At 44.5% G+C, this 24260-nt stretch overlaps 48 non-coding genes across 48 annotated transcripts; 11 read left to right on the forward strand and 37 right to left on the reverse strand.

Moving 5' to 3' along the window:
• The first annotated feature begins 124 nt into the window (after nt 1-124).
• TRNAM-CAU (transfer RNA methionine (anticodon CAU)) lies at nt 125-197 on the forward strand. Its single transcript has one exon. It is a non-coding gene; the product is annotated as a tRNA-Met (tRNA).
• Nucleotides 198-396: 199 nt separating this feature from the next.
• On the reverse strand, nt 397-468 carry TRNAA-UGC (transfer RNA alanine (anticodon UGC)). The gene has a single exon. It is a non-coding gene; the product is annotated as a tRNA-Ala (tRNA).
• A 129-nt stretch (nt 469-597) lies between these two features.
• TRNAY-GUA (transfer RNA tyrosine (anticodon GUA)) lies at nt 598-683 on the reverse strand. The gene is given in 2 exon segments: nt 598-633; nt 647-683. It is a non-coding gene; the product is annotated as a tRNA-Tyr (tRNA).
• A 767-nt stretch (nt 684-1450) lies between these two features.
• On the reverse strand, nt 1451-1522 carry TRNAA-UGC (transfer RNA alanine (anticodon UGC)). The gene has a single exon. It is a non-coding gene; the product is annotated as a tRNA-Ala (tRNA).
• A 157-nt stretch (nt 1523-1679) lies between these two features.
• TRNAM-CAU (transfer RNA methionine (anticodon CAU)) lies at nt 1680-1752 on the forward strand. Its single transcript has one exon. It is a non-coding gene; the product is annotated as a tRNA-Met (tRNA).
• Nucleotides 1753-1951: 199 nt separating this feature from the next.
• TRNAA-UGC (transfer RNA alanine (anticodon UGC)) lies at nt 1952-2023 on the reverse strand. The gene has a single exon. It is a non-coding gene; the product is annotated as a tRNA-Ala (tRNA).
• A 129-nt stretch (nt 2024-2152) lies between these two features.
• TRNAY-GUA (transfer RNA tyrosine (anticodon GUA)) lies at nt 2153-2238 on the reverse strand. The gene is given in 2 exon segments: nt 2153-2188; nt 2202-2238. It is a non-coding gene; the product is annotated as a tRNA-Tyr (tRNA).
• Nucleotides 2239-3006: 768 nt separating this feature from the next.
• TRNAA-UGC (transfer RNA alanine (anticodon UGC)) lies at nt 3007-3078 on the reverse strand. The gene has a single exon. It is a non-coding gene; the product is annotated as a tRNA-Ala (tRNA).
• A 157-nt stretch (nt 3079-3235) lies between these two features.
• On the forward strand, nt 3236-3308 carry TRNAM-CAU (transfer RNA methionine (anticodon CAU)). The gene has a single exon. It is a non-coding gene; the product is annotated as a tRNA-Met (tRNA).
• A 199-nt stretch (nt 3309-3507) lies between these two features.
• Nucleotides 3508-3579, reverse strand: TRNAA-CGC (transfer RNA alanine (anticodon CGC)). The gene has a single exon. It is a non-coding gene; the product is annotated as a tRNA-Ala (tRNA).
• A 983-nt stretch (nt 3580-4562) lies between these two features.
• Nucleotides 4563-4634, reverse strand: TRNAA-UGC (transfer RNA alanine (anticodon UGC)). Its single transcript has one exon. It is a non-coding gene; the product is annotated as a tRNA-Ala (tRNA).
• Nucleotides 4635-5063: 429 nt separating this feature from the next.
• Nucleotides 5064-5135, reverse strand: TRNAA-CGC (transfer RNA alanine (anticodon CGC)). The gene has a single exon. It is a non-coding gene; the product is annotated as a tRNA-Ala (tRNA).
• A 982-nt stretch (nt 5136-6117) lies between these two features.
• TRNAA-UGC (transfer RNA alanine (anticodon UGC)) lies at nt 6118-6189 on the reverse strand. Its single transcript has one exon. It is a non-coding gene; the product is annotated as a tRNA-Ala (tRNA).
• A 1483-nt stretch (nt 6190-7672) lies between these two features.
• TRNAA-UGC (transfer RNA alanine (anticodon UGC)) lies at nt 7673-7744 on the reverse strand. Its single transcript has one exon. It is a non-coding gene; the product is annotated as a tRNA-Ala (tRNA).
• A 157-nt stretch (nt 7745-7901) lies between these two features.
• Nucleotides 7902-7974, forward strand: TRNAM-CAU (transfer RNA methionine (anticodon CAU)). The gene has a single exon. It is a non-coding gene; the product is annotated as a tRNA-Met (tRNA).
• Nucleotides 7975-8173: 199 nt separating this feature from the next.
• TRNAA-UGC (transfer RNA alanine (anticodon UGC)) lies at nt 8174-8245 on the reverse strand. Its single transcript has one exon. It is a non-coding gene; the product is annotated as a tRNA-Ala (tRNA).
• Nucleotides 8246-8374: 129 nt separating this feature from the next.
• On the reverse strand, nt 8375-8460 carry TRNAY-GUA (transfer RNA tyrosine (anticodon GUA)). Its single transcript is given in 2 exon segments — nt 8375-8410; nt 8424-8460. It is a non-coding gene; the product is annotated as a tRNA-Tyr (tRNA).
• Nucleotides 8461-9227: 767 nt separating this feature from the next.
• On the reverse strand, nt 9228-9299 carry TRNAA-UGC (transfer RNA alanine (anticodon UGC)). Its single transcript has one exon. It is a non-coding gene; the product is annotated as a tRNA-Ala (tRNA).
• A 157-nt stretch (nt 9300-9456) lies between these two features.
• Nucleotides 9457-9529, forward strand: TRNAM-CAU (transfer RNA methionine (anticodon CAU)). The gene has a single exon. It is a non-coding gene; the product is annotated as a tRNA-Met (tRNA).
• A 400-nt stretch (nt 9530-9929) lies between these two features.
• Nucleotides 9930-10015, reverse strand: TRNAY-GUA (transfer RNA tyrosine (anticodon GUA)). Its single transcript is given in 2 exon segments — nt 9930-9965; nt 9979-10015. It is a non-coding gene; the product is annotated as a tRNA-Tyr (tRNA).
• A 768-nt stretch (nt 10016-10783) lies between these two features.
• TRNAA-UGC (transfer RNA alanine (anticodon UGC)) lies at nt 10784-10855 on the reverse strand. The gene has a single exon. It is a non-coding gene; the product is annotated as a tRNA-Ala (tRNA).
• Nucleotides 10856-11012: 157 nt separating this feature from the next.
• TRNAM-CAU (transfer RNA methionine (anticodon CAU)) lies at nt 11013-11085 on the forward strand. Its single transcript has one exon. It is a non-coding gene; the product is annotated as a tRNA-Met (tRNA).
• A 199-nt stretch (nt 11086-11284) lies between these two features.
• Nucleotides 11285-11356, reverse strand: TRNAA-CGC (transfer RNA alanine (anticodon CGC)). The gene has a single exon. It is a non-coding gene; the product is annotated as a tRNA-Ala (tRNA).
• A 983-nt stretch (nt 11357-12339) lies between these two features.
• TRNAA-UGC (transfer RNA alanine (anticodon UGC)) lies at nt 12340-12411 on the reverse strand. Its single transcript has one exon. It is a non-coding gene; the product is annotated as a tRNA-Ala (tRNA).
• Nucleotides 12412-12840: 429 nt separating this feature from the next.
• On the reverse strand, nt 12841-12912 carry TRNAA-CGC (transfer RNA alanine (anticodon CGC)). Its single transcript has one exon. It is a non-coding gene; the product is annotated as a tRNA-Ala (tRNA).
• A 982-nt stretch (nt 12913-13894) lies between these two features.
• TRNAA-UGC (transfer RNA alanine (anticodon UGC)) lies at nt 13895-13966 on the reverse strand. The gene has a single exon. It is a non-coding gene; the product is annotated as a tRNA-Ala (tRNA).
• A 1483-nt stretch (nt 13967-15449) lies between these two features.
• TRNAA-UGC (transfer RNA alanine (anticodon UGC)) lies at nt 15450-15521 on the reverse strand. Its single transcript has one exon. It is a non-coding gene; the product is annotated as a tRNA-Ala (tRNA).
• A 157-nt stretch (nt 15522-15678) lies between these two features.
• On the forward strand, nt 15679-15751 carry TRNAM-CAU (transfer RNA methionine (anticodon CAU)). The gene has a single exon. It is a non-coding gene; the product is annotated as a tRNA-Met (tRNA).
• Nucleotides 15752-15950: 199 nt separating this feature from the next.
• TRNAA-UGC (transfer RNA alanine (anticodon UGC)) lies at nt 15951-16022 on the reverse strand. Its single transcript has one exon. It is a non-coding gene; the product is annotated as a tRNA-Ala (tRNA).
• Nucleotides 16023-16151: 129 nt separating this feature from the next.
• TRNAY-GUA (transfer RNA tyrosine (anticodon GUA)) lies at nt 16152-16237 on the reverse strand. Its single transcript is given in 2 exon segments — nt 16152-16187; nt 16201-16237. It is a non-coding gene; the product is annotated as a tRNA-Tyr (tRNA).
• A 767-nt stretch (nt 16238-17004) lies between these two features.
• TRNAA-UGC (transfer RNA alanine (anticodon UGC)) lies at nt 17005-17076 on the reverse strand. The gene has a single exon. It is a non-coding gene; the product is annotated as a tRNA-Ala (tRNA).
• Nucleotides 17077-17233: 157 nt separating this feature from the next.
• TRNAM-CAU (transfer RNA methionine (anticodon CAU)) lies at nt 17234-17306 on the forward strand. Its single transcript has one exon. It is a non-coding gene; the product is annotated as a tRNA-Met (tRNA).
• Nucleotides 17307-17505: 199 nt separating this feature from the next.
• On the reverse strand, nt 17506-17577 carry TRNAA-UGC (transfer RNA alanine (anticodon UGC)). The gene has a single exon. It is a non-coding gene; the product is annotated as a tRNA-Ala (tRNA).
• A 129-nt stretch (nt 17578-17706) lies between these two features.
• On the reverse strand, nt 17707-17792 carry TRNAY-GUA (transfer RNA tyrosine (anticodon GUA)). The gene is given in 2 exon segments: nt 17707-17742; nt 17756-17792. It is a non-coding gene; the product is annotated as a tRNA-Tyr (tRNA).
• Nucleotides 17793-18560: 768 nt separating this feature from the next.
• On the reverse strand, nt 18561-18632 carry TRNAA-UGC (transfer RNA alanine (anticodon UGC)). Its single transcript has one exon. It is a non-coding gene; the product is annotated as a tRNA-Ala (tRNA).
• A 157-nt stretch (nt 18633-18789) lies between these two features.
• TRNAM-CAU (transfer RNA methionine (anticodon CAU)) lies at nt 18790-18862 on the forward strand. The gene has a single exon. It is a non-coding gene; the product is annotated as a tRNA-Met (tRNA).
• Nucleotides 18863-19061: 199 nt separating this feature from the next.
• TRNAA-CGC (transfer RNA alanine (anticodon CGC)) lies at nt 19062-19133 on the reverse strand. The gene has a single exon. It is a non-coding gene; the product is annotated as a tRNA-Ala (tRNA).
• A 129-nt stretch (nt 19134-19262) lies between these two features.
• TRNAY-GUA (transfer RNA tyrosine (anticodon GUA)) lies at nt 19263-19348 on the reverse strand. The gene is given in 2 exon segments: nt 19263-19298; nt 19312-19348. It is a non-coding gene; the product is annotated as a tRNA-Tyr (tRNA).
• A 768-nt stretch (nt 19349-20116) lies between these two features.
• On the reverse strand, nt 20117-20188 carry TRNAA-UGC (transfer RNA alanine (anticodon UGC)). The gene has a single exon. It is a non-coding gene; the product is annotated as a tRNA-Ala (tRNA).
• A 157-nt stretch (nt 20189-20345) lies between these two features.
• Nucleotides 20346-20418, forward strand: TRNAM-CAU (transfer RNA methionine (anticodon CAU)). Its single transcript has one exon. It is a non-coding gene; the product is annotated as a tRNA-Met (tRNA).
• A 199-nt stretch (nt 20419-20617) lies between these two features.
• Nucleotides 20618-20689, reverse strand: TRNAA-UGC (transfer RNA alanine (anticodon UGC)). Its single transcript has one exon. It is a non-coding gene; the product is annotated as a tRNA-Ala (tRNA).
• A 129-nt stretch (nt 20690-20818) lies between these two features.
• On the reverse strand, nt 20819-20904 carry TRNAY-GUA (transfer RNA tyrosine (anticodon GUA)). The gene is given in 2 exon segments: nt 20819-20854; nt 20868-20904. It is a non-coding gene; the product is annotated as a tRNA-Tyr (tRNA).
• A 768-nt stretch (nt 20905-21672) lies between these two features.
• TRNAA-UGC (transfer RNA alanine (anticodon UGC)) lies at nt 21673-21744 on the reverse strand. Its single transcript has one exon. It is a non-coding gene; the product is annotated as a tRNA-Ala (tRNA).
• A 429-nt stretch (nt 21745-22173) lies between these two features.
• On the reverse strand, nt 22174-22245 carry TRNAA-CGC (transfer RNA alanine (anticodon CGC)). The gene has a single exon. It is a non-coding gene; the product is annotated as a tRNA-Ala (tRNA).
• Nucleotides 22246-23228: 983 nt separating this feature from the next.
• TRNAA-UGC (transfer RNA alanine (anticodon UGC)) lies at nt 23229-23300 on the reverse strand. Its single transcript has one exon. It is a non-coding gene; the product is annotated as a tRNA-Ala (tRNA).
• A 157-nt stretch (nt 23301-23457) lies between these two features.
• On the forward strand, nt 23458-23530 carry TRNAM-CAU (transfer RNA methionine (anticodon CAU)). The gene has a single exon. It is a non-coding gene; the product is annotated as a tRNA-Met (tRNA).
• Nucleotides 23531-23729: 199 nt separating this feature from the next.
• On the reverse strand, nt 23730-23801 carry TRNAA-CGC (transfer RNA alanine (anticodon CGC)). The gene has a single exon. It is a non-coding gene; the product is annotated as a tRNA-Ala (tRNA).
• A 129-nt stretch (nt 23802-23930) lies between these two features.
• On the reverse strand, nt 23931-24016 carry TRNAY-GUA (transfer RNA tyrosine (anticodon GUA)). Its single transcript is given in 2 exon segments — nt 23931-23966; nt 23980-24016. It is a non-coding gene; the product is annotated as a tRNA-Tyr (tRNA).
• Nucleotides 24017-24260: the final 244 nt, after the last annotated feature.

The raw sequence follows: 24260 nt of genomic DNA on the forward strand, positions 1-24260 counted from the left end.
CCTGCATTGAACCGACGGCCACATCACCCCATTCGACTCTGCAGTATACAATGTCAGTCAGGAAAATCCTTCAGCCTTGTACCTGGATGATCTTCATGGTCTTATGTACAGATGCCTATATACAGCCTTCTTAGCGCAGTAGGCAGCGCGTCAGTCTCATAATCTGAAGGTCCTGAGTTCGATCCTCAGAGAGGGCATTTATTTCCTTCTTTTGGAATGCAAAATTCTCCGATTTTCTTGAAATGCGCAAACTATGCCTAGTTCAAAGATTTTTCCAAAGCAAATGTCTGACTATTTAAGTGGGGCTCTCACCCCAACTGCATGACAAACTTCTTCTTTCTGCATGATGGCAGGCTAGCCTTCTGGAAAAAAGCCAAGATAAGGAACAGAGGCTCCTGGAGATGCCGGGGATTGAACCCGGGACCTCATACATGCAAAGCATGCGCTCTACCACTGAGCTACATCCCCACTTTTGCACTCGAGCTGTTTGATGGATGCAAGGAATCCCTGAAACCCAGGGACTGCAAAGTCTCGATCATAATCAATGGAAGGTATTGTTTGAATAAAAGTGAAAGATATGGAAATCGAAGCAAAAAATCCTTCGAGCCGGATTTGAACCAGCGACCTAAGGATGTCTGACTTTATGCTACAGTCCTCCGCTCTACCAACTGAGCTATCGAAGGAGTGGCTGAAGTATCTTTCAGCGCTGTAATTATCTCTCGCTCAAGAAAGGTTGTGGGGGTGGGGATCAGGAGCAGATCGATGAAAATCATGAACATTACCTGCAGCTCCCTCTCAAAGTCACCAGTTCTTAGAGCACACTGTAAGGTACGTCTTATCACCCCAAAGGAGGATTTCAGACCAAAGTTCATGTTCTGTCTTGGCTTGGGGATAAGCAGGGGTGCTCCAAATTTCAATTTTACAGAAAGGAAAGGAACTTTGATACAAAGACCTTGGGCAGCATTGGTGGCAAATGGATGGCTGCGCGGAACCATGAAAGAAATGACAGAAAGTTATGGGAGTCATTACTACGCACCCAGCATCAAGAACGTGCATTTTGGATGCATTTTCAAAAGGAAAGAGAACGGAAAAATCTGTAGATTGAAGGTGATTGAGATAAACAAAATATTCCGTTTTTCTAAAAGCTACTGTAAAGAGTCTCTGGTTTAGAAGAAGAACCCTTACCAATGATCAATGAGATGCGACAGATTTCTATCATCAAAGCATTATGGTTGTCAAGATGAATCATCACTTTGATGTCTTCAACAAGTAGGATTCTTTTGATCTATAATCATCAAAAATGAGATAGCCCCATTTCATGGGATTTTTCAAGGCAAACGTCTGACAGATTAAGCGGGGTCCTCATCCCGGTTGGAGGACATATCTCTTCCTTCATCATGATGCCAGCCTAGCTTTCGGCCCAAAATCCAAGGTAAGCATGGCAAAAGTCTGGAGATGCCGGGGATTGAACCCGGGGCCTCATACATGCAAAGCATGCGCTCTACCACTGAGCTACATCCCCACTTCTGCAAGGTTTGACTGTATGATTGGAAACCCTGCATTGAACCGACGGCCACATCACCCCATTCGACTCTGCAGTATACAATGTCAGTCAGGAAAATCCTTCAGCCTTGTACCTGGATGATCTTCATGGTCTTATGTACAGATGCCTATATACAGCCTTCTTAGCGCAGTAGGCAGCGCGTCAGTCTCATAATCTGAAGGTCCTGAGTTCGATCCTCAGAGAGGGCATTTATTTCCTTCTTTTGGAATGCAAAATTCTCCGATTTTCTTGAAATGCGCAAACTATGCCTAGTTCAAAGATTTTTCCAAAGCAAATGTCTGACTATTTAAGTGGGGCTCTCACCCCAACTGCATGACAAACTTCTTCTTTCTGCATGATGGCAGGCTAGCCTTCTGGAAAAAAGCCAAGATAAGGAACAGAGGCTCCTGGAGATGCCGGGGATTGAACCCGGGACCTCATACATGCAAAGCATGCGCTCTACCACTGAGCTACATCCCCACTTTTGCACTCGAGCTGTTTGATGGATGCAAGGAATCCCTGAAACCCAGGGACTGCAAAGTCTCGATCATAATCAATGGAAGGTATTGTTTGAATAAAAGTGAAAGATATGGAAATCGAAGCAAAAAATCCTTCGAGCCGGATTTGAACCAGCGACCTAAGGATGTCTGACTTTATGCTACAGTCCTCCGCTCTACCAACTGAGCTATCGAAGGAGTGGCTGAAGTATCTTTCAGCGCTGTAATTATCTCTCGCTCAAGAAAGGTTGTGGGGGTGGGGATCAGGAGCAGATCGATGAAAATCATGAACATTACCTGCAGCTCCCTCTCAAAGTCACCAGTTCTTAGAGCACACTGTAAGGTACGTCTTATCACCCCAAAGGAGGATTTCAGACCAAAGTTCATGTTCTGTCTTGGCTTGGGGATAAGCAGGGGTGCTCCAAATTTCAATTTTACAGAAAGGAAAGGAACTTTGATACAAAGACCTTGGGCAGCATTGGTGGCAAATGGATGGCTGCGCGGAACCATGAAAGAAATGACAGAAAGTTATGGGAGTCATTACTACGCACCCAGCATCAAGAACGTGCATTTTGGATGCATTTTCAAAAGGAAAGAGAACGGAAAAATCTGTAGATTGAAGGTGATTGAGATAAACAAAATATTCCGTTTTTCTAAAAGCTACTGTAAAGAGTCTCTGGTTTAGAAGAAGAACCCTTACCAATGATCAAGAGAGATGCGACAGATTTCTATCATCAAAGCATTATGGTTGTCAAGATGAATCATCACTTTGATGTCTTCAACAAGTAGGATTCTTTTGATCTATAATCATCAAAAATGAGATAGCCCCATTTCATGGGATTTTTCAAGGCAAACGTCTGACAGATTAAGCGGGGTCCTCATCCCGGTTGGAGGACATATCTCTTCCTTCATCATGATGCCAGCCTAGCTTTCGGCCCAAAATCCAAGGTAAGCATGGCAAAAGTCTGGAGATGCCGGGGATTGAACCCGGGGCCTCATACATGCAAAGCATGCGCTCTACCACTGAGCTACATCCCCACTTCTGCAAGGTTTGACTGTATGATTGGAAACCCTGCATTGAACCGACGGCCACATCACCCCATTCGACTCTGCAGTATACAATGTCAGTCAGGAAAATCCTTCAGCCTTGTACCTGGATGATCTTCATGGTCTTATGTACAGATGCCTATATACAGCCTTCTTAGCGCAGTAGGCAGCGCGTCAGTCTCATAATCTGAAGGTCCTGAGTTCGATCCTCAGAGAGGGCATTTATTTCCTTCTTTTGGAATGCAAAATTCTCCGATTTTCTTGAAATGCGCAAACTATGCCTAGTTCAAAGATTTTTCCAAAGCAAATGTCTGACTATTTAAGTGGGGCTCTCACCCCAACTGCATGACAAACTTCTTCTTTCTGCATGATGGCAGGCTAGCCTTCTGGAAAAAAGCCAAGATAAGGAACAGAGGCTCCTGGAGATGCCGGGGATTGAACCCGGGACCTCATACATGCGAAGCATGCGCTCTACCACTGAGCTACATCCCCACTTTTGCACTCGAGCTGTTTGATGGATGCAAGGAATCCCTGAAACCCAGGGACTGCAAAGTCTCGATCATAATCAATGGAAGGTATTGTTTGAATAAAAGTGAAATATATGGAAATCGAAGCACAAAATCCTTCGAGCCGGATCTGAACCAGCGACCTAAGGATGTCTGACTTTATGCTACAGTCCTCCGCTCTACCAACTGAGCTATCGAAGGAGTGGCTGAAGTATCTTTCAGCGCTGTAATTATCTCTCGCTCAAGAAAGGTTGTGGGGGTGGGGATCAGGAGCAGATCGATGAAAATCATGAACATTACCTGCAGCTCCCTCTCAAAGTCACCAGTTCTTAGAGCACACTGTAAGGTACGTCTTATCACCCCAAAGGAGGATTTCAGACCAAAGTTCATGTTCTGTCTTGGCTTGGGGATAAGCAGGGGTGCTCCAAATTTCAATTTTACAGAAAGGAAAGGAACTTTGATACAAAGACCTTGGGCAGCATTGGTGGCAAATGGATGGCTGCGCGGAACCATGAAAGAAATGACAGAAAGTTATGGGAGTCATTACTACGCACCCAGCATCAAGAACGTGCATTTTGGATGCATTTTCAAAAGGAAAGAGAACGGAAAAATCTGTAGATTGAAGGTGATTGAGATAAACAAAATATTCCGTTTTTCTAAAAGCTACTGTAAAGAGTCTCTGGTTTAGAAGAAGAACCCTTACCAATGATCAAGAGAGATGCGACAGATTTCTATCATCAAAGCATTATGGTTGTCAAGATGAATCATCACTTTGATGTCTTCAACAAGTAGGATTCTTTTGATCTATAATCATCAAAAATGAGATAGCCCCATTTCATGGGATTTTTCAAGGCAAACGTCTGACAGATTAAGCGGGGTCCTCATCCCGGTTGGAGGACATATCTCTTCCTTCATCATGATGCCAGCCTAGCTTTCGGCCCAAAATCCAAGGTAAGCATGGCAAAAGTCTGGAGATGCCGGGGATTGAACCCGGGGCCTCATACATGCAAAGCATGCGCTCTACCACTGAGCTACATCCCCACTTCTGCAAGGTTTGACTGTATGATTGGAAACCCTGCATTGAACCGACGGCCACATCACCCCATTCGACTCTGCAGTATACAATGTCAGTCAGGAAAATCCTTCAGCCTTGTACCTGGATGATCTTCATGGTCTTATGTACAGATGCCTATATACAGCCTTCTTAGCGCGGTAGGCAGCGCGTCAGTCTCATAATCTGAAGGTCCTGAGTTCGATCCTCAGAGAGGGCATTTATTTCCTTCTTTTGGAATGTAAAATTCTCCGATTTTCTTGAAATGCGCAAACTATGCCTAGTTCAAAGATTTTTCCAAAGCAAATGTCTGACTATTTAAGTGGGGCTCTCACCCCAACTGCATGACAAACTTCTTCTTTCTGCATGATGGCAGGCTAGCCTTCTGGAAAAAAGCCAAGATAAGGAACAGAGGCTCCTGGAGATGCCGGGGATTGAACCCGGGACCTCATACATGCGAAGCATGCGCTCTACCACTGAGCTACATCCCCACTTTTGCACTCGAGCTGTTTGATGGATGCAAGGAATCCCTGAAACCCAGGGACTGCAAAGTCTCGATCATAATCAATGGAAGGTATTGTTTGAATAAAAGTGAAATATATGGAAATCGAAGCACAAAATCCTTTGAGCCGGATTTGAACCAGCGACCTAAGGATGTCTGACTTTATGCTACAGTCCTCCGCTCTACCAACTGAGCTATCGAAGGAGTGGCTGAAGCATCTTTCAGCGCTGTAATTATCTCTCGCTCAAGAAAGGTTGTGGGGGTGGGGATCAGGAGCAGATCGATGAAAATCATGAACATTACCTGCAGCTCCCTCTCAAAGTCACCAGTTCTTAGAGCACACTGTAAGGTACGTCTTATCACCCCAAAGGAGGATTTCAGACCAAAGTTCATGTTCTGTCTTGGCTTGGGGATAAGCAGGGGTGCTCCAAATTTCAATTTTACAGAAAGGAAAGGAACTTTGATACAAAGACCTTGGGCAGCATTGGTGGCAAATGGATGGCTGCGCGGAACCATGAAAGAAATGACAGAAAGTTATGGGAGTCATTACTACGCACCCAGCATCAAGAACGTGCATTTTGGATGCATTTTCAAAAGGAAAGAGAACGGAAAAATCTGTAGATTGAAGGTGATTGAGATAAACAAAATATTCCGTTTTTCTAAAAGCTACTGTAAAGAGTCTCTGGTTTAGAAGAAGAACCCTTACCAATGATCAATGAGATGCGACAGATTTCTATCATCAAAGCATTATGGTTGTCAAGATGAATCATCACTTTGATGTCTTCAACAAGTAGGATTCTTTTGATCTATAATCATCAAAAATGAGATAGCCTCATTTCATGGGATTTTTCAAGGCAAACGTCTGACAGATTAAGCGGGGTCCTCATCCCGGTTGGAGGACATATCTCTTCCTTCATCATGATGCCAGCCTAGCTTTCGGACCAAAATCCAAGGTAAGCATGGCAAAAGTCTGGAGATGCCGGGGATTGAACCCGGGGCCTCATACATGCAAAGCATGCGCTCTACCACTGAGCTACATCCCCACTTCTGCAAGGTTTGACTGTATGATTGGAAACCCTGCATTGAACCGACGGCCACATCACCCCATTCGACTCTGCAGTATACAATGTCAGTCAGGAAAATCCTTCAGCCTTGTACCTGGATGATCTTCATGGTCTTATGTACAGATGCCTATATACAGCCTTCTTAGCGCGGTAGGCAGCGCGTCAGTCTCATAATCTGAAGGTCCTGAGTTCGATCCTCAGAGAGGGCATTTATTTCCTTCTTTTGGAATGTAAAATTCTCCGATTTTCTTGAAATGCGCAAACTATGCCTAGTTCAAAGATTTTTCCAAAGCAAATGTCTGACTATTTAAGTGGGGCTCTCACCCCAACTGCATGACAAACTTCTTCTTTCTGCATGATGGCAGGCTAGCCTTCTGGAAAAAAGCCAAGATAAGGAACAGAGGCTCCTGGAGATGCCGGGGATTGAACCCGGGAACTCATACATGCGAAGCATGCGCTCTACCACTGAGCTACATCCCCACTTTTGCACTCGAGCTGTTTGATGGATGCAAGGAATCCCTGAAACCCAGGGACTGCAAAGTCTCGATCATAATCAATGGAAGGTATTGTTTGAATAAAAGTGAAATATATGGAAATCGAAGCACAAAATCCTTTGAGCCGGATTTGAACCAGCGACCTAAGGATGTCTGACTTTATGCTACAGTCCTCCGCTCTACCAACTGAGCTATCGAAGGAGTGGCTGAAGCATCTTTCAGCGCTGTAATTATCTCTCGCTCAAGAAAGGTTGTGGGGGTGGGGATCAGGAGCAGATCGATGAAAATCATGAACATTACCTGCAGCTCCCTCTCAAAGTCACCAGTTCTTAGAGCACACTGTAAGGTACGTCTTATCACCCCAAAGGAGGATTTCAGACCAAAGTTCATGTTCTGTCTTGGCTTGGGGATAAGCAGGGGTGCTCCAAATTTCAATTTTACAGAAAGGAAAGGAACTTTGATACAAAGACCTTGGGCAGCATTGGTGGCAAATGGATGGCTGCGCGGAACCATGAAAGAAATGACAGAAAGTTATGGGAGTCATTACTACGCACCCAGCATCAAGAACGTGCATTTTGGATGCATTTTCAAAAGGAAAGAGAACGGAAAAATCTGTAGATTGAAGGTGATTGAGATAAACAAAATATTCCGTTTTTCTAAAAGCTACTGTAAAGAGTCTCTGGTTTAGAAGAAGAACCCTTACCAATGATCAATGAGATGCGACAGATTTCTATCATCAAAGCATTATGGTTGTCAAGATGAATCATCACTTTGATGTCTTCAACAAGTAGGATTCTTTTGATCTATAATCATCAAAAATGAGATAGCCCCATTTCATGGGATTTTTCAAGGCAAACGTCTGACAGATTAAGCGGGGTCCTCATCCCGGTTGGAGGACATATCTCTTCCTTCATCATGATGCCAGCCTAGCTTTCGGCCCAAAATCCAAGGTAAGCATGGCAAAAGTCTGGAGATGCCGGGGATTGAACCCGGGGCCTCATACATGCAAAGCATGCGCTCTACCACTGAGCTACATCCCCACTTCTGCAAGGTTTGACTGTATGATTGGAAACCCTGCATTGAACCGACGGCCACATCACCCCATTCGACTCTGCAGTATACAATGTCAGTCAGGAAAATCCTTCAGCCTTGTACCTGGATGATCTTCATGGTCTTATGTACAGATGCCTATATACAGCCTTCTTAGCGCAGTAGGCAGCGCGTCAGTCTCATAATCTGAAGGTCCTGAGTTCGATCCTCAGAGAGGGCATTTATTTCCTTCTTTTGGAATGCAAAATTCTCCGATTTTCTTGAAATGCGCAAACTATGCCTAGTTCAAAGATTTTTCCAAAGCAAATGTCTGACTATTTAAGTGGGGCTCTCACCCCAACTGCATGACAAACTTCTTCTTTCTGCATGATGGCAGGCTAGCCTTCTGGAAAAAAGCCAAGATAAGGAACAGAGGCTCCTGGAGATGCCGGGGATTGAACCCGGGACCTCATACATGCAAAGCATGCGCTCTACCACTGAGCTACATCCCCACTTTTGCACTCGAGCTGTTTGATGGATGCAAGGAATCCCTGAAACCCAGGGACTGCAAAGTCTCGATCATAATCAATGGAAGGTATTGTTTGAATAAAAGTGAAAGATATGGAAATCGAAGCAAAAAATCCTTCGAGCCGGATTTGAACCAGCGACCTAAGGATGTCTGACTTTATGCTACAGTCCTCCGCTCTACCAACTGAGCTATCGAAGGAGTGGCTGAAGTATCTTTCAGCGCTGTAATTATCTCTCGCTCAAGAAAGGTTGTGGGGGTGGGGATCAGGAGCAGATCGATGAAAATCATGAACATTACCTGCAGCTCCCTCTCAAAGTCACCAGTTCTTAGAGCACACTGTAAGGTACGTCTTATCACCCCAAAGGAGGATTTCAGACCAAAGTTCATGTTCTGTCTTGGCTTGGGGATAAGCAGGGGTGCTCCAAATTTCAATTTTACAGAAAGGAAAGGAACTTTGATACAAAGACCTTGGGCAGCATTGGTGGCAAATGGATGGCTGCGCGGAACCATGAAAGAAATGACAGAAAGTTATGGGAGTCATTACTACGCACCCAGCATCAAGAACGTGCATTTTGGATGCATTTTCAAAAGGAAAGAGAACGGAAAAATCTGTAGATTGAAGGTGATTGAGATAAACAAAATATTCCGTTTTTCTAAAAGCTACTGTAAAGAGTCTCTGGTTTAGAAGAAGAACCCTTACCAATGATCAATGAGATGCGACAGATTTCTATCATCAAAGCATTATGGTTGTCAAGATGAATCATCACTTTGATGTCTTCAACAAGTAGGATTCTTTTGATCTATAATCATCAAAAATGAGATAGCCCCATTTCATGGGATTTTTCAAGGCAAACGTCTGACAGATTAAGCGGGGTCCTCATCCCGGTTGGAGGACATATCTCTTCCTTCATCATGATGCCAGCCTAGCTTTCGGCCCAAAATCCAAGGTAAGCATGGCAAAAGTCTGGAGATGCCGGGGATTGAACCCGGGGCCTCATACATGCAAAGCATGCGCTCTACCACTGAGCTACATCCCCACTTCTGCAAGGTTTGACTGTATGATTGGAAACCCTGCATTGAACCGACGGCCACATCACCCCATTCGACTCTGCAGTATACAATGTCAGTCAGGAAAATCCTTCAGCCTTGTACCTGGATGATCTTCATGGTCTTATGTACAGATGCCTATATACAGCCTTCTTAGCGCAGTAGGCAGCGCGTCAGTCTCATAATCTGAAGGTCCTGAGTTCGATCCTCAGAGAGGGCATTTATTTCCTTCTTTTGGAATGCAAAATTCTCCGATTTTCTTGAAATGCGCAAACTATGCCTAGTTCAAAGATTTTTCCAAAGCAAATGTCTGACTATTTAAGTGGGGCTCTCACCCCAACTGCATGACAAACTTCTTCTTTCTGCATGATGGCAGGCTAGCCTTCTGGAAAAAAGCCAAGATAAGGAACAGAGGCTCCTGGAGATGCCGGGGATTGAACCCTGGACCTCATACATGCAAAGCATGCGCTCTACCACTGAGCTACATCCCCACTTTTGCACTCGAGCTGTTTGATGGATGCAAGGAATCCCTGAAACCCAGGGACTGCAAAGTCTCGATCATAATCAATGGAAGGTATTGTTTGAATAAAAGTGAAAGATATGGAAATCGAAGCAAAAAATCCTTCGAGCCGGATTTGAACCAGCGACCTAAGGATGTCTGACTTTATGCTACAGTCCTCCGCTCTACCAACTGAGCTATCGAAGGAGTGGCTGAAGTATCTTTCAGCGCTGTAATTATCTCTCGCTCAAGAAAGGTTGTGGGGGTGGGGATCAGGAGCAGATCGATGAAAATCATGAACATTACCTGCAGCTCCCTCTCAAAGTCACCAGTTCTTAGAGCACACTGTAAGGTACGTCTTATCACCCCAAAGGAGGATTTCAGACCAAAGTTCATGTTCTGTCTTGGCTTGGGGATAAGCAGGGGTGCTCCAAATTTCAATTTTACAGAAAGGAAAGGAACTTTGATACAAAGACCTTGGGCAGCATTGGTGGCAAATGGATGGCTGCGCGGAACCATGAAAGAAATGACAGAAAGTTATGGGAGTCATTACTACGCACCCAGCATCAAGAACGTGCATTTTGGATGCATTTTCAAAAGGAAAGAGAACGGAAAAATCTGTAGATTGAAGGTGATTGAGATAAACAAAATATTCCGTTTTTCTAAAAGCTACTGTAAAGAGTCTCTGGTTTAGAAGAAGAACCCTTACCAATGATCAAGAGAGATGCGACAGATTTCTATCATCAAAGCATTATGGTTGTCAAGATGAATCATCACTTTGATGTCTTCAACAAGTAGGATTCTTTTGATCTATAATCATCAAAAATGAGATAGCCTCATTTCATGGGATTTTTCAAGGCAAACGTCTGACAGATTAAGCGGGGTCCTCATCCCGGTTGGAGGACATATCTCTTCCTTCATCATGATGCCAGCCTAGCTTTCGGCCCAAAATCCAAGGTAAGCATGGCAAAAGTCTGGAGATGCCGGGGATTGAACCCGGGGCCTCATACATGCAAAGCATGCGCTCTACCACTGAGCTACATCCCCACTTCTGCAAGGTTTGACTGTATGATTGGAAACCCTGCATTGAACCGACGGCCACATCACCCCATTCGACTCTGCAGTATACAATGTCAGTCAGGAAAATCCTTCAGCCTTGTACCTGGATGATCTTCATGGTCTTATGTACAGATGCCTATATACAGCCTTCTTAGCGCAGTAGGCAGCGCGTCAGTCTCATAATCTGAAGGTCCTGAGTTCGATCCTCAGAGAGGGCATTTATTTCCTTCTTTTGGAATGCAAAATTCTCCGATTTTCTTGAAATGCGCAAACTATGCCTAGTTCAAAGATTTTTCCAAAGCAAATGTCTGACTATTTAAGTGGGGCTCTCACCCCAACTGCATGACAAACTTCTTCTTTCTGCATGATGGCAGGCTAGCCTTCTGGAAAAAAGCCAAGATAAGGAACAGAGGCTCCTGGAGATGCCGGGGATTGAACCCGGGACCTCATACATGCGAAGCATGCGCTCTACCACTGAGCTACATCCCCACTTTTGCACTCGAGCTGTTTGATGGATGCAAGGAATCCCTGAAACCCAGGGACTGCAAAGTCTCGATCATAATCAATGGAAGGTATTGTTTGAATAAAAGTGAAATATATGGAAATCGAAGCACAAAATCCTTCGAGCCGGATCTGAACCAGCGACCTAAGGATGTCTGACTTTATGCTACAGTCCTCCGCTCTACCAACTGAGCTATCGAAGGAGTGGCTGAAGTATCTTTCAGCGCTGTAATTATCTCTCGCTCAAGAAAGGTTGTGGGGGTGGGGATCAGGAGCAGATCGATGAAAATCATGAACATTACCTGCAGCTCCCTCTCAAAGTCACCAGTTCTTAGAGCACACTGTAAGGTACGTCTTATCACCCCAAAGGAGGATTTCAGACCAAAGTTCATGTTCTGTCTTGGCTTGGGGATAAGCAGGGGTGCTCCAAATTTCAATTTTACAGAAAGGAAAGGAACTTTGATACAAAGACCTTGGGCAGCATTGGTGGCAAATGGATGGCTGCGCGGAACCATGAAAGAAATGACAGAAAGTTATGGGAGTCATTACTACGCACCCAGCATCAAGAACGTGCATTTTGGATGCATTTTCAAAAGGAAAGAGAACGGAAAAATCTGTAGATTGAAGGTGATTGAGATAAACAAAATATTCCGTTTTTCTAAAAGCTACTGTAAAGAGTCTCTGGTTTAGAAGAAGAACCCTTACCAATGATCAAGAGAGATGCGACAGATTTCTATCATCAAAGCATTATGGTTGTCAAGATGAATCATCACTTTGATGTCTTCAACAAGTAGGATTCTTTTGATCTATAATCATCAAAAATGAGATAGCCCCATTTCATGGGATTTTTCAAGGCAAACGTCTGACAGATTAAGCGGGGTCCTCATCCCGGTTGGAGGACATATCTCTTCCTTCATCATGATGCCAGCCTAGCTTTCGGCCCAAAATCCAAGGTAAGCATGGCAAAAGTCTGGAGATGCCGGGGATTGAACCCGGGGCCTCATACATGCAAAGCATGCGCTCTACCACTGAGCTACATCCCCACTTCTGCAAGGTTTGACTGTATGATTGGAAACCCTGCATTGAACCGACGGCCACATCACCCCATTCGACTCTGCAGTATACAATGTCAGTCAGGAAAATCCTTCAGCCTTGTACCTGGATGATCTTCATGGTCTTATGTACAGATGCCTATATACAGCCTTCTTAGCGCGGTAGGCAGCGCGTCAGTCTCATAATCTGAAGGTCCTGAGTTCGATCCTCAGAGAGGGCATTTATTTCCTTCTTTTGGAATGTAAAATTCTCCGATTTTCTTGAAATGCGCAAACTATGCCTAGTTCAAAGATTTTTCCAAAGCAAATGTCTGACTATTTAAGTGGGGCTCTCACCCCAACTGCATGACAAACTTCTTCTTTCTGCATGATGGCAGGCTAGCCTTCTGGAAAAAAGCCAAGATAAGGAACAGAGGCTCCTGGAGATGCCGGGGATTGAACCCGGGACCTCATACATGCGAAGCATGCGCTCTACCACTGAGCTACATCCCCACTTTTGCACTCGAGCTGTTTGATGGATGCAAGGAATCCCTGAAACCCAGGGACTGCAAAGTCTCGATCATAATCAATGGAAGGTATTGTTTGAATAAAAGTGAAATATATGGAAATCGAAGCACAAAATCCTTTGAGCCGGATTTGAACCAGCGACCTAAGGATGTCTGACTTTATGCTACAGTCCTCCGCTCTACCAACTGAGCTATCGAAGGAGTGGCTGAAGCATCTTTCAGCGCTGTAATTATCTCTCGCTCAAGAAAGGTTGTGGGGGTGGGGATCAGGAGCAGATCGATGAAAATCATGAACATTACCTGCAGCTCCCTCTCAAAGTCACCAGTTCTTAGAGCACACTGTAAGGTACGTCTTATCACCCCAAAGGAGGATTTCAGACCAAAGTTCATGTTCTGTCTTGGCTTGGGGATAAGCAGGGGTGCTCCAAATTTCAATTTTACAGAAAGGAAAGGAACTTTGATACAAAGACCTTGGGCAGCATTGGTGGCAAATGGATGGCTGCGCGGAACCATGAAAGAAATGACAGAAAGTTATGGGAGTCATTACTACGCACCCAGCATCAAGAACGTGCATTTTGGATGCATTTTCAAAAGGAAAGAGAACGGAAAAATCTGTAGATTGAAGGTGATTGAGATAAACAAAATATTCCGTTTTTCTAAAAGCTACTGTAAAGAGTCTCTGGTTTAGAAGAAGAACCCTTACCAATGATCAATGAGATGCGACAGATTTCTATCATCAAAGCATTATGGTTGTCAAGATGAATCATCACTTTGATGTCTTCAACAAGTAGGATTCTTTTGATCTATAATCATCAAAAATGAGATAGCCTCATTTCATGGGATTTTTCAAGGCAAACGTCTGACAGATTAAGCGGGGTCCTCATCCCGGTTGGAGGACATATCTCTTCCTTCATCATGATGCCAGCCTAGCTTTCGGACCAAAATCCAAGGTAAGCATGGCAAAAGTCTGGAGATGCCGGGGATTGAACCCGGGGCCTCATACATGCAAAGCATGCGCTCTACCACTGAGCTACATCCCCACTTCTGCAAGGTTTGACTGTATGATTGGAAACCCTGCATTGAACCGACGGCCACATCACCCCATTCGACTCTGCAGTATACAATGTCAGTCAGGAAAATCCTTCAGCCTTGTACCTGGATGATCTTCATGGTCTTATGTACAGATGCCTATATACAGCCTTCTTAGCGCGGTAGGCAGCGCGTCAGTCTCATAATCTGAAGGTCCTGAGTTCGATCCTCAGAGAGGGCATTTATTTCCTTCTTTTGGAATGTAAAATTCTCCGATTTTCTTGAAATGCGCAAACTATGCCTAGTTCAAAGATTTTTCCAAAGCAAATGTCTGACTATTTAAGTGGGGCTCTCACCCCAACTGCATGACAAACTTCTTCTTTCTGCATGATGGCAGGCTAGCCTTCTGGAAAAAAGCCAAGATAAGGAACAGAGGCTCCTGGAGATGCCGGGGATTGAACCCGGGAACTCATACATGCGAAGCATGCGCTCTACCACTGAGCTACATCCCCACTTTTGCACTCGAGCTGTTTGATGGATGCAAGGAATCCCTGAAACCCAGGGACTGCAAAGTCTCGATCATAATCAATGGAAGGTATTGTTTGAATAAAAGTGAAATATATGGAAATCGAAGCACAAAATCCTTTGAGCCGGATTTGAACCAGCGACCTAAGGATGTCTGACTTTATGCTACAGTCCTCCGCTCTACCAACTGAGCTATCGAAGGAGTGGCTGAAGCATCTTTCAGCGCTGTAATTATCTCTCGCTCAAGAAAGGTTGTGGGGGTGGGGATCAGGAGCAGATCGATGAAAATCATGAACATTACCTGCAGCTCCCTCTCAAAGTCACCAGTTCTTAGAGCACACTGTAAGGTACGTCTTATCACCCCAAAGGAGGATTTCAGACCAAAGTTCATGTTCTGTCTTGGCTTGGGGATAAGCAGGGGTGCTCCAAATTTCAATTTTACAGAAAGGAAAGGAACTTTGATACAAAGACCTTGGGCAGCATTGGTGGCAAATGGATGGCTGCGCGGAACCATGAAAGAAATGACAGAAAGTTATGGGAGTCATTACTACGCACCCAGCATCAAGAACGTGCATTTTGGATGCATTTTCAAAAGGAAAGAGAACGGAAAAATCTGTAGATTGAAGGTGATTGAGATAAACAAAATATTCCGTTTTTCTAAAAGCTACTGTAAAGAGTCTCTGGTTTAGAAGAAGAACCCTTACCAATGATCAATGAGATGCGACAGATTTCTATCATCAAAGCATTATGGTTGTCAAGATGAATCATCACTTTGATGTCTTCAACAAGTAGGATTCTTTTGATCTATAATCATCAAAAATGAGATAGCCCCATTTCATGGGATTTTTCAAGGCAAACGTCTGACAGATTAAGCGGGGTCCTCATCCCGGTTGGAGGACATATCTCTTCCTTCATCATGATGCCAGCCTAGCTTTCGGCCCAAAATCCAAGGTAAGCATGGCAAAAGTCTGGAGATGCCGGGGATTGAACCCGGGGCCTCATACATGCAAAGCATGCGCTCTACCACTGAGCTACATCCCCACTTCTGCAAGGTTTGACTGTATGATTGGAAACCCTGCATTGAACCGACGGCCACATCACCCCATTCGACTCTGCAGTATACAATGTCAGTCAGGAAAATCCTTCAGCCTTGTACCTGGATGATCTTCATGGTCTTATGTACAGATGCCTATATACAGCCTTCTTAGCGCAGTAGGCAGCGCGTCAGTCTCATAATCTGAAGGTCCTGAGTTCGATCCTCAGAGAGGGCATTTATTTCCTTCTTTTGGAATGCAAAATTCTCCGATTTTCTTGAAATGCGCAAACTATGCCTAGTTCAAAGATTTTTCCAAAGCAAATGTCTGACTATTTAAGTGGGGCTCTCACCCCAACTGCATGACAAACTTCTTCTTTCTGCATGATGGCAGGCTAGCCTTCTGGAAAAAAGCCAAGATAAGGAACAGAGGCTCCTGGAGATGCCGGGGATTGAACCCGGGACCTCATACATGCAAAGCATGCGCTCTACCACTGAGCTACATCCCCACTTTTGCACTCGAGCTGTTTGATGGATGCAAGGAATCCCTGAAACCCAGGGACTGCAAAGTCTCGATCATAATCAATGGAAGGTATTGTTTGAATAAAAGTGAAAGATATGGAAATCGAAGCAAAAAATCCTTCGAGCCGGATTTGAACCAGCGACCTAAGGATGTCTGACTTTATGCTACAGTCCTCCGCTCTACCAACTGAGCTATCGAAGGAGTGGCTGAAGTATCTTTCAGCGCTGTAATTATCTCTCGCTCAAGAAAGGTTGTGGGGGTGGGGATCAGGAGCAGATCGATGAAAATCATGAACATTACCTGCAGCTCCCTCTCAAAGTCACCAGTTCTTAGAGCACACTGTAAGGTACGTCTTATCACCCCAAAGGAGGATTTCAGACCAAAGTTCATGTTCTGTCTTGGCTTGGGGATAAGCAGGGGTGCTCCAAATTTCAATTTTACAGAAAGGAAAGGAACTTTGATACAAAGACCTTGGGCAGCATTGGTGGCAAATGGATGGCTGCGCGGAACCATGAAAGAAATGACAGAAAGTTATGGGAGTCATTACTACGCACCCAGCATCAAGAACGTGCATTTTGGATGCATTTTCAAAAGGAAAGAGAACGGAAAAATCTGTAGATTGAAGGTGATTGAGATAAACAAAATATTCCGTTTTTCTAAAAGCTACTGTAAAGAGTCTCTGGTTTAGAAGAAGAACCCTTACCAATGATCAATGAGATGCGACAGATTTCTATCATCAAAGCATTATGGTTGTCAAGATGAATCATCACTTTGATGTCTTCAACAAGTAGGATTCTTTTGATCTATAATCATCAAAAATGAGATAGCCCCATTTCATGGGATTTTTCAAGGCAAACGTCTGACAGATTAAGCGGGGTCCTCATCCCGGTTGGAGGACATATCTCTTCCTTCATCATGATGCCAGCCTAGCTTTCGGCCCAAAATCCAAGGTAAGCATGGCAAAAGTCTGGAGATGCCGGGGATTGAACCCGGGGCCTCATACATGCAAAGCATGCGCTCTACCACTGAGCTACATCCCCACTTCTGCAAGGTTTGACTGTATGATTGGAAACCCTGCATTGAACCGACGGCCACATCACCCCATTCGACTCTGCAGTATACAATGTCAGTCAGGAAAATCCTTCAGCCTTGTACCTGGATGATCTTCATGGTCTTATGTACAGATGCCTATATACAGCCTTCTTAGCGCAGTAGGCAGCGCGTCAGTCTCATAATCTGAAGGTCCTGAGTTCGATCCTCAGAGAGGGCATTTATTTCCTTCTTTTGGAATGCAAAATTCTCCGATTTTCTTGAAATGCGCAAACTATGCCTAGTTCAAAGATTTTTCCAAAGCAAATGTCTGACTATTTAAGTGGGGCTCTCACCCCAACTGCATGACAAACTTCTTCTTTCTGCATGATGGCAGGCTAGCCTTCTGGAAAAAAGCCAAGATAAGGAACAGAGGCTCCTGGAGATGCCGGGGATTGAACCCGGGACCTCATACATGCAAAGCATGCGCTCTACCACTGAGCTACATCCCCACTTTTGCACTCGAGCTGTTTGATGGATGCAAGGAATCCCTGAAACCCAGGGACTGCAAAGTCTCGATCATAATCAATGGAAGGTATTGTTTGAATAAAAGTGAAAGATATGGAAATCGAAGCAAAAAATCCTTCGAGCCGGATTTGAACCAGCGACCTAAGGATGTCTGACTTTATGCTACAGTCCTCCGCTCTACCAACTGAGCTATCGAAGGAGTGGCTGAAGTATCTTTCAGCGCTGTAATTATCTCTCGCTCAAGAAAGGTTGTGGGGGTGGGGATCAGGAGCAGATCGATGAAAATCATGAACATTACCTGCAGCTCCCTCTCAAAGTCACCAGTTCTTAGAGCACACTGTAAGGTACGTCTTATCACCCCAAAGGAGGATTTCAGACCAAAGTTCATGTTCTGTCTTGGCTTGGGGATAAGCAGGGGTGCTCCAAATTTCAATTTTACAGAAAGGAAAGGAACTTTGATACAAAGACCTTGGGCAGCATTGGTGGCAAATGGATGGCTGCGCGGAACCATGAAAGAAATGACAGAAAGTTATGGGAGTCATTACTACGCACCCAGCATCAAGAACGTGCATTTTGGATGCATTTTCAAAAGGAAAGAGAACGGAAAAATCTGTAGATTGAAGGTGATTGAGATAAACAAAATATTCCGTTTTTCTAAAAGCTACTGTAAAGAGTCTCTGGTTTAGAAGAAGAACCCTTACCAATGATCAAGAGAGATGCGACAGATTTCTATCATCAAAGCATTATGGTTGTCAAGATGAATCATCACTTTGATGTCTTCAACAAGTAGGATTCTTTTGATCTATAATCATCAAAAATGAGATAGCCCCATTTCATGGGATTTTTCAAGGCAAACGTCTGACAGATTAAGCGGGGTCCTCATCCCGGTTGGAGGACATATCTCTTCCTTCATCATGATGCCAGCCTAGCTTTCGGCCCAAAATCCAAGGTAAGCATGGCAAAAGTCTGGAGATGCCGGGGATTGAACCCGGGGCCTCATACATGCAAAGCATGCGCTCTACCACTGAGCTACATCCCCACTTCTGCAAGGTTTGACTGTATGATTGGAAACCCTGCATTGAACCGACGGCCACATCACCCCATTCGACTCTGCAGTATACAATGTCAGTCAGGAAAATCCTTCAGCCTTGTACCTGGATGATCTTCATGGTCTTATGTACAGATGCCTATATACAGCCTTCTTAGCGCAGTAGGCAGCGCGTCAGTCTCATAATCTGAAGGTCCTGAGTTCGATCCTCAGAGAGGGCATTTATTTCCTTCTTTTGGAATGCAAAATTCTCCGATTTTCTTGAAATGCGCAAACTATGCCTAGTTCAAAGATTTTTCCAAAGCAAATGTCTGACTATTTAAGTGGGGCTCTCACCCCAACTGCATGACAAACTTCTTCTTTCTGCATGATGGCAGGCTAGCCTTCTGGAAAAAAGCCAAGATAAGGAACAGAGGCTCCTGGAGATGCCGGGGATTGAACCCGGGACCTCATACATGCGAAGCATGCGCTCTACCACTGAGCTACATCCCCACTTTTGCCCTCGAGCTGTTTGATGGATGCAAGGAATCCCTGAAACCCAGGGACTGCAAAGTCTCGATCATAATCAATGGAAGGTATTGTTTGAATAAAAGTGAAAGATATGGAAATCGAAGCAAAAAATCCTTCGAGCCGGATTTGAACCAGCGACCTAAGGATGTCTGACTTTATGCTACAGTCCTCCGCTCTACCAACTGAGCTATCGAAGGAGTGGCTGAAGTATCTTTCAGCGCTGTAATTATCTCTCGCTCAAGAAAGGTTGTGGGGGTGGGGATCAGGAGCAGATCGATGAAAATCATGAACATTACCTGCAGCTCCCTCTCAAAGTCACCAGTTCTTAGAGCACACTGTAAGGTACATCTTATCACCCCAAAGGAGGATTTCAGACCAAAGTTCATGTTCTGTCTTGGCTTGGGGATAAGCAGGGGTGCTCCAAATTTCAATTTTACAGAAAGGAAAGGAACTTTGATACAAAGACCTTGGGCAGCATTGGTGGCAAATGGATGGCTGCGCGGAACCATGAAAGAAATGACAGAAAGTTATGGGAGTCATTACTACGCACCCAGCATCAAGAACGTGCATTTTGGATGCATTTTCAAAAGGAAAGAGAACGGAAAAATCTGTAGATTGAAGGTGATTGAGATAAACAAAATATTCCGTTTTTCTAAAAGCTACTGTAAAGAGTCTCTGGTTTAGAAGAAGAACCCTTACCAATGATCAAGAGAGATGCGACAGATTTCTATCATCAAAGCATTATGGTTGTCAAGATGAATCATCACTTTGATGTCTTCAACAAGTAGGATTCTTTTGATCTATAATCATCAAAAATGAGATAGCCCCATTTCATGGGATTTTTCAAGGCAAACGTCTGACAGATTAAGCGGGGTCCTCATCCCGGTTGGAGGACATATCTCTTCCTTCATCATGATGCCAGCCTAGCTTTCGGCCCAAAATCCAAGGTAAGCATGGCAAAAGTCTGGAGATGCCGGGGATTGAACCCGGGGCCTCATACATGCAAAGCATGCGCTCTACCACTGAGCTACATCCCCACTTCTGCAAGGTTTGACTGTATGATTGGAAACCCTGCATTGAACCGACGGCCACATCACCCCATTCGACTCTGCAGTATACAATGTCAGTCAGGAAAATCCTTCAGCCTTGTACCTGGATGATCTTCATGGTCTTATGTACAGATGCCTATATACAGCCTTCTTAGCGCAGTAGGCAGCGCGTCAGTCTCATAATCTGAAGGTCCTGAGTTCGATCCTCAGAGAGGGCATTTATTTCCTTCTTTTGGAATGCAAAATTCTCCGATTTTCTTGAAATGCGCAAACTATGCCTAGTTCAAAGATTTTTCCAAAGCAAATGTCTGACTATTTAAGTGGGGCTCTCACCCCAACTGCATGACAAACTTCTTCTTTCTGCATGATGGCAGGCTAGCCTTCTGGAAAAAAGCCAAGATAAGGAACAGAGGCTCCTGGAGATGCCGGGGATTGAACCCGGGACCTCATACATGCAAAGCATGCGCTCTACCACTGAGCTACATCCCCACTTTTGCACTCGAGCTGTTTGATGGATGCAAGGAATCCCTGAAACCCAGGGACTGCAAAGTCTCGATCATAATCAATGGAAGGTATTGTTTGAATAAAAGTGAAAGATATGGAAATCGAAGCAAAAAATCCTTCGAGCCGGATTTGAACCAGCGACCTAAGGATGTCTGACTTTATGCTACAGTCCTCCGCTCTACCAACTGAGCTATCGAAGGAGTGGCTGAAGTATCTTTCAGCGCTGTAATTATCTCTCGCTCAAGAAAGGTTGTGGGGGTGGGGATCAGGAGCAGATCGATGAAAATCATGAACATTACCTGCAGCTCCCTCTCAAAGTCACCAGTTCTTAGAGCACACTGTAAGGTACGTCTTATCACCCCAAAGGAGGATTTCAGACCAAAGTTCATGTTCTGTCTTGGCTTGGGGATAAGCAGGGGTGCTCCAAATTTCAATTTTACAGAAAGGAAAGGAACTTTGATACAAAGACCTTGGGCAGCATTGGTGGCAAATGGATGGCTGCGCGGAACCATGAAAGAAATGACAGAAAGTTATGGGAGTCATTACTACGCACCCAGCATCAAGAACGTGCATTTTGGATGCATTTTCAAAAGGAAAGAGAACGGAAAAATCTGTAGATTGAAGGTGATTGAGATAAACAAAATATTCCGTTTTTCTAAAAGCTACTGTAAAGAGTCTCTGGTTTAGAAGAAGAACCCTTACCAATGATCAAGAGAGATGCGACAGATTTCTATCATCAAAGCATTATGGTTGTCAAGATGAATCATCACTTTGATGTCTTCAACAAGTAGGATTCTTTTGATCTATAATCATCAAAAATGAGATAGCCCCATTTCATGGGATTTTTCAAGGCAAACGTCTGACAGATTAAGCGGGGTCCTCATCCCGGTTGGAGGACATATCTCTTCCTTCATCATGATGCCAGCCTAGCTTTCGGCCCAAAATCCAAGGTAAGCATGGCAAAAGTCTGGAGATGCCGGGGATTGAACCCGGGGCCTCATACATGCAAAGCATGCGCTCTACCACTGAGCTACATCCCCACTTCTGCAAGGTTTGACTGTATGATTGGAAACCCTGCATTGAACCGACGGCCACATCACCCCATTCGACTCTGCAGTATACAATGTCAGTCAGGAAAATCCTTCAGCCTTGTACCTGGATGATCTTCATGGTCTTATGTACAGATGCCTATATACAGCCTTCTTAGCGCGGTAGGCAGCGCGTCAGTCTCATAATCTGAAGGTCCTGAGTTCGATCCTCAGAGAGGGCATTTATTTCCTTCTTTTGGAATGTAAAATTCTCCGATTTTCTTGAAATGCGCAAACTATGCCTAGTTCAAAGATTTTTCCAAAGCAAATGTCTGACTATTTAAGTGGGGCTCTCACCCCAACTGCATGACAAACTTCTTCTTTCTGCATGATGGCAGGCTAGCCTTCTGGAAAAAAGCCAAGATAAGGAACAGAGGCTCCTGGAGATGCCGGGGATTGAACCCGGGACCTCATACATGCGAAGCATGCGCTCTACCACTGAGCTACATCCCCACTTTTGCACTCGAGCTGTTTGATGGATGCAAGGAATCCCTGAAACCCAGGGACTGCAAAGTCTCGATCATAATCAATGGAAGGTATTGTTTGAATAAAAGTGAAATATATGGAAATCGAAGCACAAAATCCTTTGAGCCGGATTTGAACCAGCGACCTAAGGATGTCTGACTTTATGCTACAGTCCTCCGCTCTACCAACTGAGCTATCGAAGGAGTGGCTGAAGCATCTTTCAGCGCTGTAATTATCTCTCGCTCAAGAAAGGTTGTGGGGGTGGGGATCAGGAGCAGATCGATGAAAATCATGAACATTACCTGCAGCTCCCTCTCAAAGTCACCAGTTCTTAGAGCACACTGTAAGGTACGTCTTATCACCCCAAAGGAGGATTTCAGACCAAAGTTCATGTTCTGTCTTGGCTTGGGGATAAGCAGGGGTGCTCCAAATTTCAATTTTACAGAAAGGAAAGGAACTTTGATACAAAGACCTTGGGCAGCATTGGTGGCAAATGGATGGCTGCGCGGAACCATGAAAGAAATGACAGAAAGTTATGGGAGTCATTACTACGCACCCAGCATCAAGAACGTGCATTTTGGATGCATTTTCAAAAGGAAAGAGAACGGAAAAATCTGTAGATTGAAGGTGATTGAGATAAACAAAATATTCCGTTTTTCTAAAAGCTACTGTAAAGAGTCTCTGGTTTAGAAGAAGAACCCTTACCAATGATCAAGAGAGATGCGACAGATTTCTATCATCAAAGCATTATGGTTGTCAAGATGAATCATCACTTTGATGTCTTCAACAAGTAGGATTCTTTTGATCTATAATCATCAAAAATGAGATAGCCCCATTTCATGGGATTTTTCAAGGCAAACGTCTGACAGATTAAGCGGGGTCCTCATCCCGGTTGGAGGACATATCTCTTCCTTCATCATGATGCCAGCCTAGCTTTCGGCCCAAAATCCAAGGTAAGCATGGCAAAAGTCTGGAGATGCCGGGGATTGAACCCGGGGCCTCATACATGCAAAGCATGCGCTCTACCACTGAGCTACATCCCCACTTCTGCAAGGTTTGACTGTATGATTGGAAACCCTGCATTGAACCGACGGCCACATCACCCCATTCGACTCTGCAGTATACAATGTCAGTCAGGAAAATCCTTCAGCCTTGTACCTGGATGATCTTCATGGTCTTATGTACAGATGCCTATATACAGCCTTCTTAGCGCAGTAGGCAGCGCGTCAGTCTCATAATCTGAAGGTCCTGAGTTCGATCCTCAGAGAGGGCATTTATTTCCTTCTTTTGGAATGCAAAATTCTCCGATTTTCTTGAAATGCGCAAACTATGCCTAGTTCAAAGATTTTTCCAAAGCAAATGTCTGACTATTTAAGTGGGGCTCTCACCCCAACTGCATGACAAACTTCTTCTTTCTGCATGATGGCAGGCTAGCCTTCTGGAAAAAAGCCAAGATAAGGAACAGAGGCTCCTGGAGATGCCGGGGATTGAACCCGGGACCTCATACATGCGAAGCATGCGCTCTACCACTGAGCTACATCCCCACTTTTGCCCTCGAGCTGTTTGATGGATGCAAGGAATCCCTGAAACCCAGGGACTGCAAAGTCTCGATCATAATCAATGGAAGGTATTGTTTGAATAAAAGTGAAAGATATGGAAATCGAAGCAAAAAATCCTTCGAGCCGGATTTGAACCAGCGACCTAAGGATGTCTGACTTTATGCTACAGTCCTCCGCTCTACCAACTGAGCTATCGAAGGAGTGGCTGAAGTATCTTTCAGCGCTGTAATTATCTCTCGCTCAAGAAAGGTTGTGGGGGTGGGGATCAGGAGCAGATCGATGAAAATCATGAACATTACCTGCAGCTCCCTCTCAAAGTCACCAGTTCTTAGAGCACACTGTAAGGTACATCTTATCACCCCAAAGGAGGATTTCAGACCAAAGTTCATGTTCTGTCTTGGCTTGGGGATAAGCAGGGGTGCTCCAAATTTCAATTTTACAGAA

Source organism: Triturus cristatus, chromosome 4_1 (genome assembly GCF_964204655.1).
Source record: "Triturus cristatus chromosome 4_1, aTriCri1.1, whole genome shotgun sequence".
NCBI classification, from domain to species: Eukaryota; Metazoa; Chordata; class Amphibia; order Caudata; family Salamandridae; genus Triturus; species Triturus cristatus.